This window comes from Haematobia irritans, chromosome 3 (genome assembly GCF_050003625.1).
Source record: "Haematobia irritans isolate KBUSLIRL chromosome 3, ASM5000362v1, whole genome shotgun sequence".
Classification (NCBI taxonomy): domain Eukaryota; kingdom Metazoa; phylum Arthropoda; class Insecta; order Diptera; family Muscidae; genus Haematobia; species Haematobia irritans.
In genome coordinates, this window is record NC_134399.1 from 182,868,383 (window position 1) to 182,891,253 (window position 22,871).

Sequence of the window (22,871 nt, forward strand, 5' to 3'; positions counted from 1 at the left end):
GAGAAATCTTATTCACGCACACTCACGCACGATATTTTTAGGTATGACTCACGCTCACGCACGTTCACGAAAAGAAAATTTGTACTCACGAACACGCACGCACGAAAATCTTTTAAATGTCGTGACTCACGAAAGATATCGTGACTCACGAAAAATGTCGAGACTCACGAAAAACCTCGTGACTCACGAATAATTTTATGAGTAATTTACCTATAGAACCTGACTAAAAACATGAGGATGATTAAAAACGAGAGCATTATAAAACTCTTAACACCTAGGATGTCACTAAAATTATAAATGAACTCAACTCGTAAGCACTTTATGTTCGTAAGCGGGATTATTTTCGTGAGCGTGTTTTTCCGAAATTTGGTACTCACGCACACTCACGACGATACCATTTTCGTGACTCACGCTCACGCACGACATTTGATTGGTTAATCACGCTCACGCACACTCACGCCGTTGCCTTCAGCGTGACTCACGACTCACGCGTGAGTCACGAAAATTTTCGTGAGTCACGACAATTTCGTGTCACGTGCACACCTCTAGTATATGGTCTCTAAAAACCATGCAAAAATTGGTCCACATCTGTCCATTATTATATATAGCCCCCATATAAACCGATCCCCCGATTTGGCTTGCGAGGCCTCTAAGAGAAGCAAATTTCATCCGATCCGGCTGAAATTTGGTACATGGTGTTAGTATATGGTCTCTAACAACCATGCAAAAATTTGTCCGCATCGGTCCATTATTATATATAGCCCCCATATAAACCGATCCCCCGATTTGGCTTGCGAGGCCTCTAAGAGAAGCAAATTTCATCGGATCCGGCTGAAATTTGGTACATAGTGTTAGTATAGGGTCTCTAACAACCATGAAAAAATTGGTCCACATCGGTCCATAATTATATATAGCCCCCATATAAACCGATCCCCAGATTTGACCTCCGGAGCATCTTGGAAGAGCAAAATTCTTCCCATTCGGTTGAAATGTGGTACGTGATGTTAGCATATGGTATCCAACAACCATGCAGGAATTGGTTCCTATCAGCCCATAATTATATATAGCTCCCATATAAACCGATCCCCAGATTTGACCCCCGGTGCCTTTTGGAGAAGCAAAATTCATCCGATCTGCTTGAAATTTGGTACGTGGTGATCGTATATGATATTTAACAACCATGCCAAAAGTGGTCCATATCAGTCCATAATCATATATAGCCTCATATAAACCGATCCCGAGATTTGGTTTTGGAGCCTCTTGGAGGAGCAAATTTCATCCGAGTGAGTTGAAATTTGGTACATTGTGCTAGTATATGGTCGTTAACAACCATGCGTAACTAGGTCCATATCGGTCTATAGTTATATATATCCCTCAGATAAATCGATTTCCAATCACACAAAAATTGGTTCATATCAAATTCATAATTGTATATAGCCCCCATATAAGCGACCCCCATATTTCAATTCTGGCTCTCTACGTACCGTGCAAAAAGTCCATATCGATTCGTAATTATTTGTAGACTTAACTATACATAACTTTTTTGTCTAATATTTATATACCACGAATGGACTAACTCACAATTTAGAAAACGATGTTAAGAAGTTTTAAGATACCACAACCCAAGTAATTCGATTGTGGACGACAGTCTTTCGTAGAAGTTTCTACGCAATCCATGGTGGAGGGTACATAAGATTCGGCCTGGCCGAACTTTCGGCCGTATATACTTGTTTTTAATTAAAATATTAATTATCTTAATTAACATTTTAATTAAATAAAAAAATATAGTTCCTATTAAAAAATTAATTGAACTGTACTACTGTGAGATTTTTTTAGAAAGTGGAGTGTAGATGAATGGTTGTCTCACAAGTTGTAATAGAAAATTTCCCAAACATGAAATAAAAAACAAGTAAGGAAAGTCTAAAGTCGGGCGGGTCCGACTATATTATACCCTGCACCACTTTGTAAATCCACAATTTCGATAGTATATCAAATCCGTCAAATGTGTTGGATGCTATATATAAATGTTTTGTCCCAAATACATACATTTAAATCTGACTCCATCTGAACAAAAGTTATAATCTATAGACTTAAAATTTAAATCGGCTAATGCCCGGGGATGGTACACTATGTTAGTAAAAGAATATGGGAAACATTTTAATCTGAACCAAATTTTGAGGCAACTTCGCAAAAGTGTATTTATGATTTATCGATCGACAGATATGTATTACAAATAAAGGAAAATTTGAGTCACTTTTATAAGTTTTCGACTTAGCAGTGGTGATTTTATAAGGAAACTGAGGGTATTTTGGCCATTTTTGAAAAACATATATATGAAAGCTTTATAGAAATCTGAACCAAATTTTGAGGCAACTTCGCAAAAGTGTATTTATGATTTATCGGTCGATAGCTATGTATTAGAATTAAAGAAAAATTTGAGTCACTTAATTTTTAAGTTTAATTAGAATAAACTTACTATGAAATTAATTGTGTTATTTTCTATGATTTAAAAACTATGCCTTTATACTTACTTTAGTTATTTGTTTAATTGCAGTTATATCTGTCCGAAACATACATTTAATGTGCAAATTCTCATTTGTCCAATATACTTACTTTCGACCGGCATATAATGTAAATATCTGCAAGATAAAAAAATGAGAAATAGGTATTAGTCATTAAATATGAAAACTTTAATTACAATATTTTTAATTAAAAAATAATAATCCGAAAACTTTATCATTTAAAATATTGCATTTGTTCTCAATATGAAACCAATCACAGAACTTTCCACATTTCAGAATTTTCTCATATTGCCGTAGTGATATCTCATTCTCTTTGTGGTTAACCAATACATCTCATTTCCCAGCAATATATAATACCTGCCACCTTTCACCGTATATCCATATCATGATAATAGTTCTGGCCAGACCTTTGAAGCCTTCGAGGCAAAAATTGTGGTTCTTCCATCTATTCTTGCATTTTCCATCTACTTCTTCTAGCTGCCATTATGCTTATTGATGTCATAGGAATCTTTGAATGTATTACTGGTTTAAATGCAGTTTAAGTTATTTTAAGTATTTAAATCATTTTATTTTCTTCTACGATTCATGTCAGTCTTTACCTCTAACTTTCAATACAACATAAGAAAATCTAGAATAAATTCTAAAATATCCTCTGTGGCTGGGTGAAGTCGAAACGTTTAACAAAAGTAAGACAAATAATACTTTCCAACAAGGCTTCCTCTGAGTGAAGCATTGACTTATATAAAGTATAAAAGAACTGAAATCACACTGAATGTACAATAAAACCAATAAAGAAGACTATTTAAATGCATATAAATTCATTTCAAAATGACATTTCAAATGTGCCGTAGAGAAAAAAACTAATTAGTGAAAGGTTGCATTTCACTTTGTTTTTATGAGAAAAATTTCCAGAAACCCCCAGAGAGAGAGAGAGAGAGATGGAGAAAGGCAAAGTAATTCTGACACTATAAAACCAAAAAGAAAATTAAATTAAAGGTTTTGTTTCTATAGAAAATTTTGTTAGAATTTCATATCTTCGTACTACTGTTTAAAATTTAGCTTAAATCCAAACGAGTAGGTACTTAATAAATTTTCAATAGATATAACATTTTGACAAAAATTTTTAAAGAAATAAAATTTTGATAAAATGTTTATACAAATAAAATTTTGATAAAATTTACTATACACATACAATTTTGTCATAAATTTCTATACAAATAAAACTAAAGACAAATTTTTCTTTAGAAATAAAAATTTCACAAAATTTTCTATAGAAATAAAATTTTGACAAAATTTTCTATAGAAATAAAATTTTGACAAAATTTTCTATAGAAATAAAATTTTGACAAAATTTTCTATAGAAATAAAATTTTGACAAAATTTTCTATAGAAATAAAATTTTGACAAAATTGTCTATAGAAATAAAATTTTGACAAAATTTTCTATAGAAATAAAATAAAAATAAAAATTATGACAATTTAAAATACAATTTTGACAAATTTTCATTAGAAATAAAATGTCGACAAATTTTTCTATGGATATAAAATTTTGCAAAATATCATTTTTATACCCTCCACCATAGGATGGGGGGTATATTAACTTTGTCATTCCGTTTGTAACACATCGAAATATTGCTCTAAAACCCCATAAAGTATATATATTCTGGGTCGTGGTGAAATTCTGAGTCTATTTGAGCATGTCCGTCCGTCCGTCTGTTGAAATCACGCTAACTTCCGAATGAAACAAGCTATCGACTTGAAACTTGGCATAAGTAGTTGTTATTGATGTAGGTCGGATGGTATTGCAAATGGGCCATATCGGACCACTTTTACATATAGCCCCCATATAAACCGACCCCCAGATTTGGCTTGCAGAGCCTCTTGGAGGAGCAAAATTCATCCGATCCGCTTGAAATTTGGTATGAAAGTTAGTATATGGTCTTTAACAACCATGCAAAAATTGGTCCATATCGGTCCATAATTATATATAGCCCCCATATAAACCGATCCCCAGATTTGACCTCCGGAGCCTCTTAGAGGAGCAAAATTCATCCGATACGGATAAAATTTGGTATGTGGTGTTAGTATATGGTCTTTAACAACCATGCAAAAATTGGTCCATATCGGTCCATAACTATATATAGCCCCCATATAAACCGATCCCCAGATTTGACCTCCGGAACCTCTTGGAGGAGCAACATTCATCCATATCGGAAGTTCGGTTGAAATTTAGTACATTTCGCTAGTATATGGCCGCTAACGGCCATGCAAAAATTGGTCCATATCGGTCCATAGTTATATATAGCCAATGGCCAATCACACAAAAATTGGTCCATATCGCAGACAAATAATCTACCAAAATTTTATTTCTATACAAAATTTTTTCAAAATTTTATTACTTTCGTCAAAATTTTATTTCTGTAGAAAATTTTGTCAAAATTTTATTTCTATAGAAAGTTTTGTTAAAATTTTATTTCTATAGAAAATTTTGTCAAAAATTTATTTCTATAGAAAACTATGTCAACATTTTATTTCTATAGAAAATTTTGTCGAACTGAATTATATATGTCTTTAACCGGCTTTTTTTTTTTGTTTAATATATCCCCCGTATGGACTAACTTACAATTTAGAAGACGGCGTTAAGGATTTTTTTAGATACCTTGCCATCGCACTATGGGCGGAAATCGCAAAACAGCGGCAAAAAGTCAAATTTTCAAAATGAAAAATTATTGGATATTCCAATTGAAATTACTATAGAACATCTTGGATAGTAAAAATCGAAAGTTAATTTAAAACTTGGCAACCCTGTTTAAGAGAAAAAGGCTGCCAATATTTACCAAAATTTATGCCAGTTGCGTTTAATCAAGGCGAACAAAAATTGACAAATTTCGTGCCTAATTTTTTTCGCAATAAAAGTGAATAAAGAAACCTTTTAAATGTAGATTCTAAGAGGAGGTTTAGTAGTTCAAAATGTTGTAAAGACTTTACAAAATATTTTTGTTTTTGAACTTGAATTTATGGATTCAAAAGTATATTTGAGAGGAATAGAACTAGAAATGTTAACGATTGTTAATGAAAATTTTTGCTTATTATTGTTCGTGAGGAAGTATACTTTTACGTGCTATAAAGTTTGTCTGCCCAAACTTGCCCATACTAAAATAAATGTAAGGGTTTTATAGTGAAATTTGGGAAAATCGGGCGATACATATATAGCTATGGTAGCTATATCTAAATCTGAACCGAATTTGATGAAATTTTGCACACTTTAACGGTACTATACAAAATTACTTTGTGTTAAATTTGAAGACAATCGGGTAGTAAATAAGCGCAGTATGGTCTAATTTGTCGAAATCGGGCGATACATATATATGGGGGCTATATGTAACGTTGATCAATTTTTTTTTCCAAATTCAACCGTGTTTGTCCTTTGACCAAGAAAACATGTTGTACCAAATTTGATCAAAATCGGTTAATAATTGCCACCGGAATCCTGCGAACAACAAACGCAGAGGGACGGAATTAGAGTTAGATACCGAAGAATGTGATTTTGATGGTTAATATTTGTTTAATTTTAATTAATAAAATTAATTTAATAAAATGACAATTGGTTTATACTATTTACATCAAGTTCTGGGGATAAGGCGCTTTCTTAATAAGGGAAATAAGCAAATTTAAATTAAACTCCATCTAAGAGTATACTCTATAGTATTCCAATTGGAATTACAATTTCGAACCCACTATAGTAACGCACTTGGAATAAGGGGGATTGACTCCCTTTTTGTTGGTAACATTTGATTTTGATAAGATATATCGATATACCATGTTTGGCGATACTAGATTGATTGTAAATAATTTTTGCCGCAAATTTTCAATTTCCGCCCATAGTGCATCGGCAAGAGTTACCGCAACCCAAGTAATTCGATTGTGGTAGAAGTTTCTACGCAATCCATGTTGGAGGGTACATAAGATTAGGCCTGGCCGAACTTACGGCCGTATATACTTGTTTTGTTTGTTTGTTTTTTGGCAAAAATGTCTCCCAATTTTGATAGATTAATTTTGGCTTGAATGGCAACCGTGATGGAGATGGAAAAATAAGGTTGGCAATAAAAATACCAAAGTGTCGATCAGCTCAAGACGGAGCTTCGCCGAGAATGTCCCACAATACCGTAAAACCACTTTCAGCCTGCAGCCTACATTCTTGATCTTTTAATCTTTAACCGATTATTTAAGTGTACAGTTTTAATACTGTATCAACTATAAAATTTCAGATATGGGATTTCTTAATTGTGTCCTGGTCTATCGACTTATTTCGATAAATTAGGAATTCTGCGTAATTTGTTTTTTTTTTTTTTTGCTAAATGGGAGGAACACTGTCCACTTGTACGGTCTCTCTCATACCATTAACTAAAGTTAAAAAAAAGAAAACAAAAAAAACTACAAAGTCTCAATTTCCGATGTTGAATTTATAAATATGTATATATGCATTTGACATTTTTTCTTAGTGTACTAATATATAAAATTTTTTAAAATTATGACTATTAAATGTTTTGATCACGTCTCTCTTTGTACATAAAATATAAAAATAATGAGAAAACACACAAATATATTAAAAAAAAGAAAATATTATTTATGCTCCAAATAATATTACCTAACAAATGAATGCTTGCCACTGTTATTGCATTTTCCCCTCAGATGCAAAAAAGTTTTGCTTCTCTTTAGCCATTAGAGTCAGCAGAACAAGCGTGCATCAAAACCATAGCTATTTTTTATTTGTGCCACATTTAGAGTCAGCAGATGGTGCGTGGAGAATAGAAGCGGAATTGCAGTGGAAAGGGGGAGGGAAAATCGCCAATTGTACCGCCGTTGGCAAGGTGAATTGCTGTTGGCATTGCAAAGAGGATGAAGAATACATTTAAGTGTTCCTCAGAGCTTTTTCACAAAGAATATTTTTCTTTTTTTTTGTGTGGAGAAAACAATTGCATTTCCAAAGAGTTGAGTGGGTGTAGATGGGAAACGCAAAAAACGAGGTAAAGGTTAACCGGTCCAGACGTTATGGCTTGAATAATGGACAAAATTTTCTTCTTTTAGAAGTCAAAACTGAAACAAATGAATGAATAAATTCAAAGGAACAAATTATAATTCTCATTAATATTTTACACTATGCTGATTGAACGATAACACACACACATATATAGAAAGAATAATAAGGATAAATAAGGATTTTTTTTTTATGAAGAAGAAATATGAAGCGTTATGAGTTTGCCTTAGAATGTGGGTTAATTTTGTTCTCTCAAGTTTTATAAATTTGTCAAACCATACTAATTAAATAAATTTAAATTTTGAGATTGATCATTTTTTAAAATATTTGTTTTTTACAAATTAGAAAAAAAAACAATATGTTAATAAATAATACAAATAAATAAATAATTTTAAATCAGATATAAAACAAACCTTCGGAGTTATTAAAATATTTTTTTTTTACAAATTAGAAAAAACAATAACAATAATAAAATAATAAAAATAAAATAATATAAAATAAAAATAAATAAATAATTTTAAATCATATATAAAATAGCCTTTCTGAGTTGCTTAAATAATTTTAAATATTTACTAGTTTTTTTTTACCTTAATAGTTATTCTATTAAAAAGATGATTGAAGGTGAAAACTTTTCCAAATAAAATTTAATTAAACAAACCAAAAAAAACACAAAATTAACCCCAATTTACATGAAGCTCCGTAAGTACTACGTTAGCTAATGAATTTGTAAACCTTACTATAGACAAGTCCATCATCCTGCCTATATATTTATGTGCAAGTTAGGAAGTTACATACTAAAAATTTTTGAGTTAAAGTTAATCAAAGAGAAGATATTTGCAATTTACTTTCCGTTAACTGGCAGTTAAAACCTAACGGGCCTACATGAAAATGGCCGTAACTCGATTAAGTCAATGATAGTATTAACTTTTTAATCAAACTCAGAAGAAAGTGGTATTTTCAACTACTACGTTTTTAATTAAAAAAATAATTGAGTTCTGTATTCAATGTCAATTAAATTTTTAATTGAATCAATTAAAATATTAATTGAAATTTACTTATGAAATCTATTAATTTTTTAATCAAGTATTTTTTATGCTCAATTAAAACTATGATTGATACTATCAGTCCAAGTAAACAATTAATTGGATTTATTAACGTTCTGATTGAATTAGAAAATGTGTGTGTGTGTTTTTTTTTGTGGAGCTGAACAGGTGCATCACATATTGACAATTGAGCGCAAAAGCTCACCGATGCATACAAAAATGTTAGATTGGAAAGAGCCAAGGAGTTGCTTTGCTTCCACGAAAGTGTCCAACTACCGATTTTTTTTTCTCTAATGGGAAGCCACTCTAAATTGAGTAGTTTAATAAAATTTATCAAGATAAAAACTCAATATTATCCGGACAATGCCCTCGGCCGCAGACTTATGGACATTCCAACAGGACGCAGTACCACGCAGTACCACAGTCACTCGTGCCAAAAATAATCTACCAAAATTTTGAAGAAAATTTTACCAAAAATCTATTACATTTAAAAAATCTTATTTTATAGATTTTGATAAGATTTTTACTTTTTTTTTATTGTTGTAGAAAATTTTGTCAACATTTTATTTCCAAAAAAAAAAAATTCTCAAAATTGTATATCTATAGAAAATGGGAACCACCGTGGTGCAATGGTTAGCATGCCCGCCTTGCATACACAAGGTCGTGGGTTCGATTCCTGCTACGACCGAACACCAAAAAAGTTTTTCAGCGGTGGATTATCCCATCTCAGTAATGCTGGTGACATTTCTGAGGGTTTCAAAGCTTCTCTAAGTGGTTTCACTGCAACGTGGAACGCCGTTCGGACTCGCCTATAAAAAGGAGGTCCCTTGTCATTGAGCTTAACATGGAATCGGGCAGCACTCAGTGATAAGAGAGAAGTTCACCAATGTGGTATCACAATTGACTGAATAGTCTAAGTGAGCCTGATACATCGGGCGGCCACCTAACCTAACCTAACCTATAATGAAATAATTCTTTTAGAGTTTATACTATTACAGCACTTTTCTATGAATTCTCCGATTATTATTATAGTTGGACTTTTCTTTGGGTTTTAGTCTAAATTGAATGAACCAACGAATAGTATGTATATCAGTGTTGCCAATTTAGCTTTTTTCCCGCTAGATTTGGCTTTTTTTGAAGACGTTTAGCGGGAAAAAATGCATTAAGCTTTTAGCTTTTTTTCTGGCTTTTTTTTCATGGCCCTTTAGCTATTTTTAGCTTTTTTTATTTTCGACATGTATCTATTGAAATATGGATAAAACTTCGTTTTTATCTAAGTCTTGCTGCCAGAATAAGGTGTTCCGCATATTTCAAAGCTCAATTGAAGCCTTAATAATGATTCCAGACATTATGCGGACATTTTTGCAGCAAATACACCTTGTTGTAAAGTTTTTTTCTCGTATTCATAAAAGTTATCGTAAACCTTAAATCTACTATTAACATAAAAATTCCTTATATAAACTGTTAGTAAATTATTAGGAATAATAGCATTTGACTCGTTTATCCTTTTTATGTTATCATAATACGTATTCTAAAGTTATTATGATATTACTAAATTAAAATAGTAGATGTAAATTGCTTTGTACACTGAAAAAATATTGTCATGAGGCCAAAGATTTCATGTCTTTAAAATACGAACGCGAATTTGGTTATAATAACATTTGTGAATTTCTCTTATATGTTATAAACTGTTTTCCTTGTCCAAAAGCCGATAAAATCGTTTTGTCCTTATAGTTAAGTGATTCAACTTAAAAATGCGTATCTTTTCAGGAAAGAAGGCTAGGGTCAATTCTAAAAAATTCGTAAAATTAATTAAATAGTCTTTAAATTTGTGGAGTTTTTGTATCTTGACCACAAACCAAAATAACGTTCAAAAATAGAAGAGGTTTTTCAACATTTTATTTTAAAAACGTATACACAGAATAATTTCTACTTAAAGTCGAGTCTGAATTTGGAAATTTAAGTTGTCGTTAGCACGTTTTTAAAGCACTGTGATAGCTCAAAAAAATCTGAAAAAACGAATAATTTCAAATTTGACTCTGAATCAATACCAAAATCTTTGGAACCGAACATAGAAACAATTAAGGAAATAAAGTTTTGAATGTGGTATTTTTTTTACATCAAAGAAATGCAATAAAAAAATAATGTTAAATTTCAATCAAAAATGTGACGTTTGATACAAAAAAATTTAGCTTTTTTTCTAGCTATTTTTTAAAATTTTTTAGCTTTTTTGGCTAGTTTTTTGGACAAATCTAGGGGTTTTTGATGAAACAATTCTGGCAACGCTGATGTATATACCCATAATTTTTTTGCAGTCATTAAATAAAATTAAATGATACAATTATTTTTTAATTGACTACTAAAACGACAGTATCAATCATTAAAGCCAATTAAAAAAAATAATTAATACAAAATTTTTGATTAAATCAAAAATTAGTTGAATTAATATTAATTAAATATTTTTAAAATTAAAATTTTCGGTGATATATTTTTTTGTCCAGAAATTAATAATTCTTGAAAGTTAAGGATAAAGGGATTCCAATAACTCGATCCCCAGATGCGACAATATTGTTTCGATGGAATATTTTTTTTGTAATATTTATTTATTTATTTGTAAATCACCTCAACTTATATGTAGCCACTGAAAGTGTTTGACTTAAAGACTCAAGAAAACTATAAAAAATATTCAAGGGGAAATATTGAAAAAAAAAAATAGAAAAAATAATACAATTTCCGCTTCATTTTACTCAAAAGAGAGGTAATGTTTTGAATATTTCATGTTATAATGCTTTTATTGTTAAAATATGCAAATATATACAAACATAGAAGAACACGAGAACTCAAAAACTAATACCGATATGCAAAAATGAAAAAAGATGAAATAACTGAACTAAAGCGAATGATGCATATGCACTTTTTCGCTTGACATCCTATGAAAACAGGCAACCACTCACACTCACACACAAACACACAGATGTTGCACTTTAGAATATTCGCATCAAAGTGTGCCACCTAGAGAAAATGCTTGAATAAATTTGGCCTTTACAGTACTTGGACATAGAGAAATGCAAGCAAATTTGTTTAATGATGTAGGATAGAATTTAATGATAATAGGATATAAATATCATATGATCAAAACTCATTCACACAATTTCCTCCAAAAAGTAAAAATATTTTAAAAATATGTCTGAACAAGTATACCAATATTTTATTTTTTTTTTTATTAAATAGAGTATACTATAATCAGTAAAAAAATACGAGAATAAAATTTGTTGAATAGTTTTTTTTTTTGCCATCGTTTATAGAATTATTCTTTTTTGGGTAAAAAATCCAAAAATTGTCAAAATCTTAACTTACTAAAATTTTTACAACCTTCACCATTACTGTGGTACAGGGCAGAGAACTGCAACCGGTGTTTTTTTTTCGTATTGCAATCTTACCCACAAAATGTCGGTGGCAGTGAGTAAGACACCAATTATCATGCGATCTTTTACATTGATACAAATGCGAGAATAAAAACACCAATAATATATAACAATGTTCGTATGCAGTGTCTTGAAATCATAAACCAATCGACATCGTAACAACTCTCGGTAAACAAAAAACGAGGTTGGCACTTAAGTGCGATTGCACTCAATAACAACAATTACTAGCAGTTAGCATTAGCTCAAGAGAATTGAGAGAGTAATAAATAAGAGAATACCAAACTGCTGAGATATGGGTAACCAATTTGTGTGATTGCTTTACTACGGTGTTTTCGAGAGACCAACACTCATACTAACAAACACCGACAGTCGTCGGTTGCATTGGATATTGGTGGTTGAATTTTTTTTTTACCAATTGGTGTTTTAAGATTGCAAATGTTGGTGTTTACTAAATACACTGGTTGGTTGCGGTAGATCGCAACCGTTCTCTGGTACAGGGTATAATAAGTTTGTGCATTTGTATGTAACGCCAAGAAGGAAAAGTCAGAGACCTATCGTTTAGCCGATCGTCTTAGAATTGAGTTATGAGTCGATTTAGCGATGTCCGTCTGTTTGTCTGTCCGTCTGTCTGTATATGTAATTTTGTGTGCAAAGTACAGCTCGCAGTTTAAGTCCGATCATCCTCAAATTTGGCACAGAGTTTTACATAGACTCAAAGACAATCGCTATTGATTTTGGAAAAAATCGGTTCAGATTTAGATATAACTGTCATATATATTTACCACCGACCTGGTCATAATTGGTGTATTTGTCAAACGATGTTCTTCACATTCCGTACATCCGAATATTTCATGAGTCTCGTTACGTTTCCGGTCTTTAGCCGATTTAAAGTCTAGAGATTTTGTAGAAGATTAAAAATGTTTCTCCAAATCGGTTCTAAATTAAATATTTGTATATGGGAATGTAAACCTATATATAGCTCCCAAAAAATTTGAAGAAATTGAGATGGTATAAAAAATTGCCTACATAGTGGTGAAGGGTATAATATGGTCGGTCCCTTTGGACTAAAAAATTTTTAAATTCAAATATTTTTATACCCTCCACCATAGGATGGGGGGTATATTAGCTTTGTCATTCCGTTTGTAACACATCGAAACATTGATCTAAGACCCCATAAAGTATATATATTCTGGGTCGTGGTGAAATTCTGAGTCGATCTAAGCATGTCCGTCCGTCCGTCCATCTGTTGAAAGCACACTAACTTCCGAACGAAACAAGCTATCGACTTGAAACTTGGCACAAGTAGTTGTTATTGATGTAGGTCGGATAGTATTGCAAATGGGCCATATCGGTCCACTTTTACGTATAGCCCCCATATAAACGGACCCCCAAATTTGACTTGCGAGGCCTCTAAGAGAAACAAATTTCATTTGATCCGGCTGAAATTTGGTACATGGTATTAGTATATGGTCTCTAACAACCATGCAAAAATTGGTCCACATCGGTCCATAATTATATATAGCCCCCATATAAACCGATCCCCCGATTTGGCTTGCAGAGCCTCTAAGAGAAACAAGTTTCATCTGATCCGGCTGAAATTTAGTACATGATGTAAGTATATTGTCTCTAATGACCACGCAAAAATTGGTCCATATCGGTCCATAATTATATATAGCCCTCATATAAACCGTTCCCCCGATTTGGCTTGCAGAGCCTCTAAGAGAAACAAATTTCATCCGATCCGGCTGAAATTTAGTACATGATGTAAGTATATTGTCTCTAATGACCATGCAAAAATTGGTCCATATCGGTCCATAATTATATATAGCCCCCACCATTAGCGTAGCTAGACAACTTTCCACCATTAGCGTAGCTAGACAACCCCCCTAGCTTAAAATTTATAGACTGGACTAATAGGTTCAATTATTGTTTTATTTCATAAAAATGAATAAAAAATAGACATCAAAATAATATATAATAAAGCAACTAAAAGTAGTTCCACACTTTTCCCAGCAAAAAAATTGGGATTTGTTTTAAAGGCACAACTTTAAAAGCACTTCCAAAAATGTCCTCACAAAGAAGTTAATTATATTAACTACACAGGAAGTTTTTACTTCAGTTTTTTCATATTTTAATGCGTAATTTTTGTTTTCTTTTTTCAAATAGTTTAAAAAAAAGAGTAAGAATAAATAAAATGGTAAAAATTATTCAAATTTTGCCACAAAAATGCTAAATCCATTGTAGAAAAATCGATAATTTTTGAAAATATTCAAACAAATATAAAAATTATTATAAATTGATGTTTCGTGAAGCTCGACGTCTTTATAAATATTTATATAATTCTAACAAAAGGTTGACCAAAAATCAAATAAAAAACGAATAAATAAAAATTATTTATTTGGGAAAATATCACACAATTTTTTAATTCACATTCAAAACACTGAATTCGGATCACACCGTAAGAAGTGATGCAAATTTATTGCAACGGCTGTTGAAACGGTGGACATTCGTTCTATGACGAGTCGCTTCTCCGCCAATTCAATCACAGCTCTATTTCATAAATATCAGACTTCAAACATTGCCATCGGCAACTGCTACCACACCCCAAGTAATTCGATTGTGCATGAAAGTCTTTAGCGGAAGTTTGTGCGGTTGTATATACTTGTTTAATTTTTATAAAAATGTAAAATCGTAAATAGGTTTTCAAATTCTGGGGGGGCTAAATTTTTTCTGGGGGGGGGGGGTCTAAGCCCCCTCCACAGAGGCCTTCCTACGCTTATGGCCCCCACATAAACCGAACACCAGATTTGACCTCCGGAGCCTCTTGGAAGACCAAATGTCATCTGATTCAGTTGAAATTTGGTACGTGATGTTAATATATGGCCTCAAACACCCATGCAAAAATTGGTCGATATCGGTCCATAATTATATATAGGCCCCATATAAACCGATTTGACCTCCGGAGCATCTTGGAAGAGCAAAATTCTTCCCATTCGGTTGAAATTTGGTACATGATGTTAGTACATGGTATCCAACAACCATGCAGGAATTGGTTCATCATCATTGTCATCTGATTCAGTTGAAATTTGGTACGTGATGTTAATATATGGCCTCAAACACCCATGCAAAAATTGGTCGATATCGGTCCATAATTATATATAGGCCCCATATAAACCGATTTGACCTCCGGAGCATCTTGGAAGAGCAAAATTCTTCCCATTCGGTTGAAATTTGGTACATGATGTTAGTACATGGTATCCAACAACCATGCAGGAATTGGTTCCTATCAGTCCATAATTATATATAGCTCCCATATAAACCGATCGCCATATTTGACCTCCGGTGCCTTTTGGAGAATCAAAATTCATCCGATCTGGTTGAATTTTGGTACGTGGTGGTAGTATATGATATTTAACAACCATGCCAAAAGTGGTCCATATCAGTCCATAATCATTTATAGCCCCCATATAAACCGATCCCGAGATTTAGTTTTGGAGCCTTTTGGAGGAGCAAATTTCATCCGAGTGAGTTGAAATTTGTGGATGACAGTCTTTCGTAGAAGTTTCTACGCAATCCATGGTGGAGGGTACATAAGATTCGGCCTGGCCGAAATTACGGCCGTATATACTTGTTTTTTTTTTTTTTTTTTTTTTTTTTTTTTGATAGTAATTGCCAGTATTTTGTTTTGCATTTAAAACTAGATATCGTCGACTATTAAAAACAAAAATTCTCATAGCGAGGTTGGAAATACAAACGTCTAAAATTGCCGTTTTGGGAAACTGGTTCCATTGTAAAACATACTGATACTTAATTTCCATGCCGATCTCCCAAATGTTGCAAAAAACTTTCAGAGAAGGTTTCCCTTGTCCATCATATGAGATTGGTGAGCCTTGAGAAAGTAAAAAAACAAATTGCTAATTAATCGCTCAATACTGTTTGACACTTTCACTATTTTATTCCATGGCTGCACTTAAATTTCCATACAAAGTGATCATGATATATTCGGAGCCAAAAAGGCTTATATACACGCAAAGAAAAAAAACGTTTGGAAAACGTGTACCGAAAACGTTTTTCTTTTGTTAGAGTTTTTTGAATTGCTTCGAAAATTTTAAACTTTTATCACCAAAAAAATTCGTTTGTTATAAAATATTTATTTTTTCAATAAAAAAAGTTATTTTTGAAATAACAACACAGTCCATTTCGTTTATATCAAACACTGTTCTTTTCTGACTTTAGGTCTTTAATAAGACACATTTTACAGTTCAAAATTTAATATAGTATTTACAATGTAATGTTGAACATTTTTTCGGAATCTTCTGAATATATCTGGAATATATGTAAAAAACAAAAGCAAAAAAAAAAACTTTGGCCGAAGCAGGGATCGAACCCACGACCCTTGGCATGAGAGTCGGACGTAGCTACCACTGCTCCACGGTGCCAAACTAAATGTTTGTTTCTGTTAAATAAACTTTGTTTATTCGGTTCGTGGGCGCCGCAAGCTATGCTATATAAATATAACTTATATGGATATTTATCTATTGATGACCATAACAGGTACATAGCTCAGTGGTTAGTGTGTTGGCTTACAATGTGCATGGTCCGCGGTTCGATTCTCCGTCCAGGCGAAAGGTAAAAAAAATTTTAAAAATTTATAAAATCGTATAATTTCTTCTACATTGTTGATATTACAGGAAAAGGTGTTAAGAACTAAAAATCCTCGTGGATGTGAGAAAGATGTGAGGGACAATGCAATTAGCAAGAAAATAATGTTTTTTGAGCTAGTCTTTATGAAATTGTTTTTACATCCTGGAAAAGAATAAACGTTTATCACAAAAAGTATATACTTTTCTTCCAAATACACTTCCTTACAGCGAAAAGCAAATGAGAAACGAACTTTGTTTGTCTAAAATTTCGTTTGGGAGGAAAGAATTATTTTTTTGCGTGTATAGAGAGAATATGATTTTAATGCACATCCACATAAACTCATGAACTAAAAACAGACAGGCATATTAGGTGGTTGGGGTATGCCTCAAAAAAAAAAAAAAAAAAAAAAAACACTGAATATAACCAACCACAAAACAAACTAAACAAGCAATTGGACCACCACCAGCAGTACCGGCATCATCAACATTTCTGGCACCAGAAGCAACAACAGTGGATTGGCATAAATTGAAGCCAACTTTGCCTTGTAGTTTTTTTTTTCTCTCTCTCTCTCTCTCTAGTCAAACGCCAACAAAAGTGGATATCATGAAAACTCTTTGAAGTTTTCACAGTGTCGTTGCAGTTCATTTTTACAGTTTTGTTTTTGTGTGTGTTTACCAACAAAAGTTTTTAAAGGTTTTAAAATATATTATGAAATTTAGTTTAGAGATATATGTATTTGTTTTGCATATACTTCATCATTATAATAAATATGATAGGCATTGCAGAAAAAATTGACCTACTCCTGTTTACACACTGTGGGACGCAGTGACTTAAAGTATATAGCACTGGTTATCAACTGGACAGACAAACGTCCATCCAACGCCTGTTTTTCTGTCCAATCGTACGATCTTCCAGCCATCTTTTTCACTATTTTTGTGTTATACGCACAATTAAAGTTTAAATTTTATGAAATTTTGGAACTTTTATCTTTCAAACATCTGATCAAATTTATCATCTATTTCTACTACATATCCCAGCAAAAAATCTTCGAAATTCTTCCATTTAAAGTACATCCAAAAATGCTCCTCTAGAGATGAGCTTAATTTTCATGTTGAAGCCTGTTCAACCATCTTTACCTTGATTAAAATATCTATATAATGTATATGTATAATTGAATTGTATTTACTGAATTAATTTATATTTGAATTTGACTCTCAATGAAATTGAACAAATTGTATTGAAATAACTGAACAATCAAATTGAAATTGTGAATTACCTAGTATAGAGAAAGTGGCAACTCATGGCTTTTCTCTTCAGTGAAAGCTTTCACTCAAATTTAATCTTAGAGATATTCGTAATTCTCTACCATTAAAATGAATATTTGAATTAACTAATTTATACACTTAATATGTCTGATTGTATTTTTTATACGTCACTTGTGCACCGTCATCACGCTTGGTAAGCTGCCATCCCAATAAAGCTCCAGACAAAACCTCAAATCTTGCCTCTTCTTTATATTTTCTCTTTTTGGTATTTTACAATTCCTGGAGACTCTTAGACCGCAATCGCTTAATAGTCCTCTATTCAAGGAGCTCATCCAGAATTGTACATTTCACTTCACAAGAAGTTCTTCCGAGGCGATATATTAAAATACTTTTTTTCAAAAAATATTTGAAAAGTGTACCGATCGCTTTCTCGGCAGATGCGGTTTGCTCTACTTCCGGATTACAAATTGGGGATTCAAACTACTTTTTTGGAAGCTCTTTTTTTGCCAGGGTACTAAAGACATTTTTGCAGTTTTGAACTCCAATTTTTTCCTTTAGACCTGGAAATTTTCTTTAACAAGTGAAAAAAAATGAATTATGTCGAATAAATTTTCCTCAATTTGTCGAAAATTATTTACTTATTATTGTGAATTCGGCGTAACATCTGCGTTTGTAATACAATTTAGTTCAAATTTTCTAAAATTAATTTATTTTTTCAAAAAATTAACTAAAATTTTCTTTCCTGGCGGGTTCACTGTTTTTTCGGTGAACTTTATAATCTTTGCTTTGCAAATTTCCTTCTTTAAATTTTAGGACACGAACCTTTGAAATTCGCAACCCTCTGTCAAAGTGGCATGTTTTTGAAGTAAGCGAAATTTTCTTTAAAATAAAGAAAAGCATTTTTGATTTATAGATAATAATCTTTAAATTAACAGAGTATCTTTGTATTACAGATAAAAAAAGCTTCAAATATAGGCTGAGAATAATATTAAGGATTTTGCATTTTTTTGCTTTGAAATATCTATTATAATTTGAATTTTTAACTTGAAAATTATTTTCACTTGAATAACTTTCTTAATAAATCGCAAAACGAAACAGAAAATTCGATAGATCAGGTCTGTGTCCTAATTTTAAACTGTCTTTATTTTAAAGAAACCGCATCTTTAGCTCAAAAGCATTACCAAAATCCAATATCTAACCATTTTCGCTTTAATAACACTAGTTTACACTCAAAATGTACACATGATGAAAATCAACTTTTCTTATGTATTTTGAGCTGCTGAATTCGAAAAAAAAAAAAATGTTTAAAAAAAGAGAAAAAATTCTTTTTAAATGGTTTATACTTTTCTGGCGGAAAACGTCCATTGTAAAATACGATTTTTTTTTTTGGAAAATTTTGACTTTTCGCATTGATCTTTTTTGAACCACTTAACTTACCGAAGATCCAATTGCACACGATTATTCGTCATCTTATTACCTTTCATTTAAGTACCAACAACAAACGTTATAATCGGACATTTCTAACTCGAGATATATTTAATGAAAAACAAGTAAGGAAAGTCTAAAGTCGGGCGGAGCCGACTATATTATACCCTGCACCACTTTGTAGATCTAAATTTTCGATACCATATCACATCCGTCAAATGTGTTGGGGCCTATATATAAAGGTTTGTCCCAAATACATACATTTAAATACCACTCAATCTGGAAGAATTTGATAGACTTCTACAAAATCTATAGACTCAAAATTTAAGTCGGCAAATGCACTAGGGTGGAATACAATGATAGTAAAAAAAAATATGGGAAACGTTTAAATCTGAAGCAATTTTAATGAAACTTCGAAAAAGTTTATTTATTATTTATCGCTCGATATATATGTATTAGAAGTTTAGGAAAATTAGAGTCATTTGTACAACTTTTCGACAAAGCAGTGGCGATTTTACAAGGAAAATGTTGGTATTTTGACCATTTTTGTCGAAATCAGAAAAACATATATATGGGAGCTATATCTAAATCTGAACCGATTTCAACCAAATTTGGCACGCATAGCAACAATGCTAATTCTACTCCCTGTGCAAAATTTCAAATAAATCAGAGTTAAAAATTGGCCTCTGTGGTCATATGAGTGTAAATCGGGCGAAAGCTATATATGGGAGCTATATCTTAATCTGAACCGATTTCAACCAAATTTGGCACGCATAGCAACATTGCTAATTCTACTCCCTGTGCAAAATTTCAACTAAATCGGAGTTCAAAATTGGCCTCTGTGGTCATATGAGTGTAAATCGTGCGAAAGCTATATATGGGAGATATATCTAAATCTGAACCGATTTCAACCAAATTTGGCACGCATAGCTACAATGCTAATTCTACTCCCTGTGAAAAATTTCAACTTAATCATAGCAAAAAATTGGCCTCTGTGGTCATATGAGTGTAAATCGGCCGAAAGCTATATATTGGAGCTATATCTAAATCTGAACCGATTTTAACCAAATTTAGCGCGCTAATTCTACTCTCTGTGCTAATTCTACTCTCTGTGCAAAATTTCAACCAAATTGGGGTAAAACTCTGGCTTCTGGGAGCGTATTAGTCCATATCGGGCGAAAGATATATATGAGAGCTATATCTAAATCTGAACCGATTTCAATAAAATTTGGCACACTTGACTATAGTACTAATTGTTCTTCTTATGCAAAATTTTAAGCAAATTAGGGTAAAACTCTGGCTTCTGGGGCCATATAAGTCCATATCGGGCGAAATATATATATGGGAGCTATATCTAAATCTGAACCGATTTCTTCCAAAATCAATAGGGATCTATTCTGAGCCAAAACACATACTTGTGCCAAATTTGAAGTCGATTGGACTAAAACTGCGACCTAGACTTTGATTACAAAATGTGTTCACGGACAGACGGACAGACGGACATCGCTATATCGACTCAGGAGCCCACCCTGAGCATTTTTGCCAAAGACACCATGTGTCTACCTCGTCTCCTTCTGGGTGTTGCAAACATATGCACTAACTTATAATACCCTGTTCCACAGTGTGGAGCAGGGTATAAAGAGCGAAAATTTAAAAATAACGGGATACCTCAAAAACTGTTGCATATATTTTTTTTTTTTAGTTTTTTAGAAATCAGCAGCTCAAAATACATAAGAAAAGTTGATTTTCATCAAGTGTACATGATTTTTTTTTGTAATGTAGTGTAATATATTAATTTTTATAAATTACTAGCGTAACCCGGCCCGCTTCGCTGCGCCTTCCAAAGCGTATTTGTAGGAATATTTTATGTTAACTTAGTCAACCATATCCTTCGTGCTGAAAACAAATTCGAAAAGATTTGAATTCTTTCAAACAAATCCGACTACGTGCTTTTTCGTTTATAGGTACAAATACGACGGATATGCATATGTAAAACGGTTCGTCTTAAAAAATGTCGGGGAGAGGGTGTACCCTTTCCTCCGATTTTTTTAAATAATGTTCTGTATTCAAGTAGTTGGACAATCTTCTATATTTCTTGTGAATTTTGAGTGTGGTTTGTCAGGGAAAGGTATCCTTCTTCTCAACATATCTGAAAATTGAGCACTACATTATAATAACATAGAAAGAATTACTGTTTCCCATCCAATAAATCGGAAAAAGCAAAAGTAGTAAAAAATTTTACCACATTAATATTTGCTAAAATGTTGGAAAATGATGCATTCATGTAAATTTAAGTTCTTTACTAAAAAGAAGTCAGGCAGAAGCCTGTGCATAAAATATGTCATAAAATTATGTATCGAGTTCCCATTTACAGAAAACCCTCTACTTTCAATTTAAGAAAAAAACGGACAAAAGGGAACCCTCTCCCCACCTTCGCTCTACTCCGACCTGATATCGAACTATCACGTACCCTATATTAATTTCACAAACTATTCAATGGTCCCTATAAATTCTATTGAAGTAAATCGACAAATTTTATTTCAATTTTCCCCTTCCCCAACCAGATATCGAAAAATCATATACCTACTAATCATCAATCATATATACATTTAATCACCTCCTCCCACGTTCCCTGAAAATTTCAAGTAGATCGGAGATGTTTAAATTTTGCTCTATTGTTTTAAAGGGACGTCACTTTTCCCGATACAATATCGACAAACATCGTAGTGAATAGCATCCATAAATTTCCCTGAAAATTCTCGAAACTTTCCTTCAAGTGTGGGGCAAGGAAGGTTGCCTCTTCGTTCATAACCTTCCCCCACTGCTTTTGTTAATTTCAAGAAAACTTAAGATTTTTTTTTTTTTTTTTTTTTTTGTACCTCCTCCCCGACCAAATATCGAAAAGTGATGTAGCGTATCTTTTGTAAACGTCCCAGAAAATGTAAAGCAAATTATAAGCCTAACGGGGCGACCTCTCTTCCATTCAAATATCACAAAATCAGGTATCAACTATTAATATCGTAACCTCTCCCCAGTCCTCTGTAAATTTCAAGTAACTCGGTAATGTTTAATTGTTTCTCTGTATGTACTTAAGAGAAGCGGATGTCTCCCTATGCCCTTTTATTTTTATTAAAAAATCAGGAACCTGATATAAATTTCATAACCTCACCCATTTGTTCCGTAAAATTTCAGTCGGGGGAGTTTAGTTTTGTTTTCACTGTACTTTAAAAAAAGTCGTGCATAATTCCATAACCTCACCGCATGTTCTCTGTAAATCTCAGATAATTTAGAGAATTTTAGTTTTTTCACTGTACTTTAAAAAAAGTCGAACAAAGGGGAGGTCCCCCTCCGCCACCAAATATCGAAATATAAAGTAGCGGATCTTTGTCTAGATGCCACCCCAACCTTCAATGAAAATTTCAACCAAATCGGTAAACTTTGGTCCAATTTTCAAAAAGGCCGCCAAAGGGGAGGTCCCCCTGCGCGACCAGGTGTCAAAAAATGAGGTAC

The 22,871-nt window shown here is 32.5% G+C and overlaps 1 protein-coding gene and 1 long non-coding RNA gene across 8 annotated transcripts in view; one reads left to right on the forward strand and one right to left on the reverse strand.

The window, feature by feature from the left end:
* Nucleotides 1–22,871, reverse strand: part of LOC142229586 (uncharacterized) — a 436,426-nt gene that overhangs the window by 186,336 nt on the left and 227,219 nt on the right. The window contains exon 4 of the long non-coding RNA XR_012720435.1: nt 2,614–2,639. This is a non-coding gene — a long non-coding RNA (uncharacterized LOC142229586). The remainder of the gene's footprint in view (nt 1–2,613; nt 2,640–22,871) is intronic.
* Nna1 (Nna1 carboxypeptidase) overlaps nt 1–22,871 on the forward strand; it is a 403,238-nt gene that overhangs the window by 159,107 nt on the left and 221,260 nt on the right. The window lies entirely within an intron of this gene.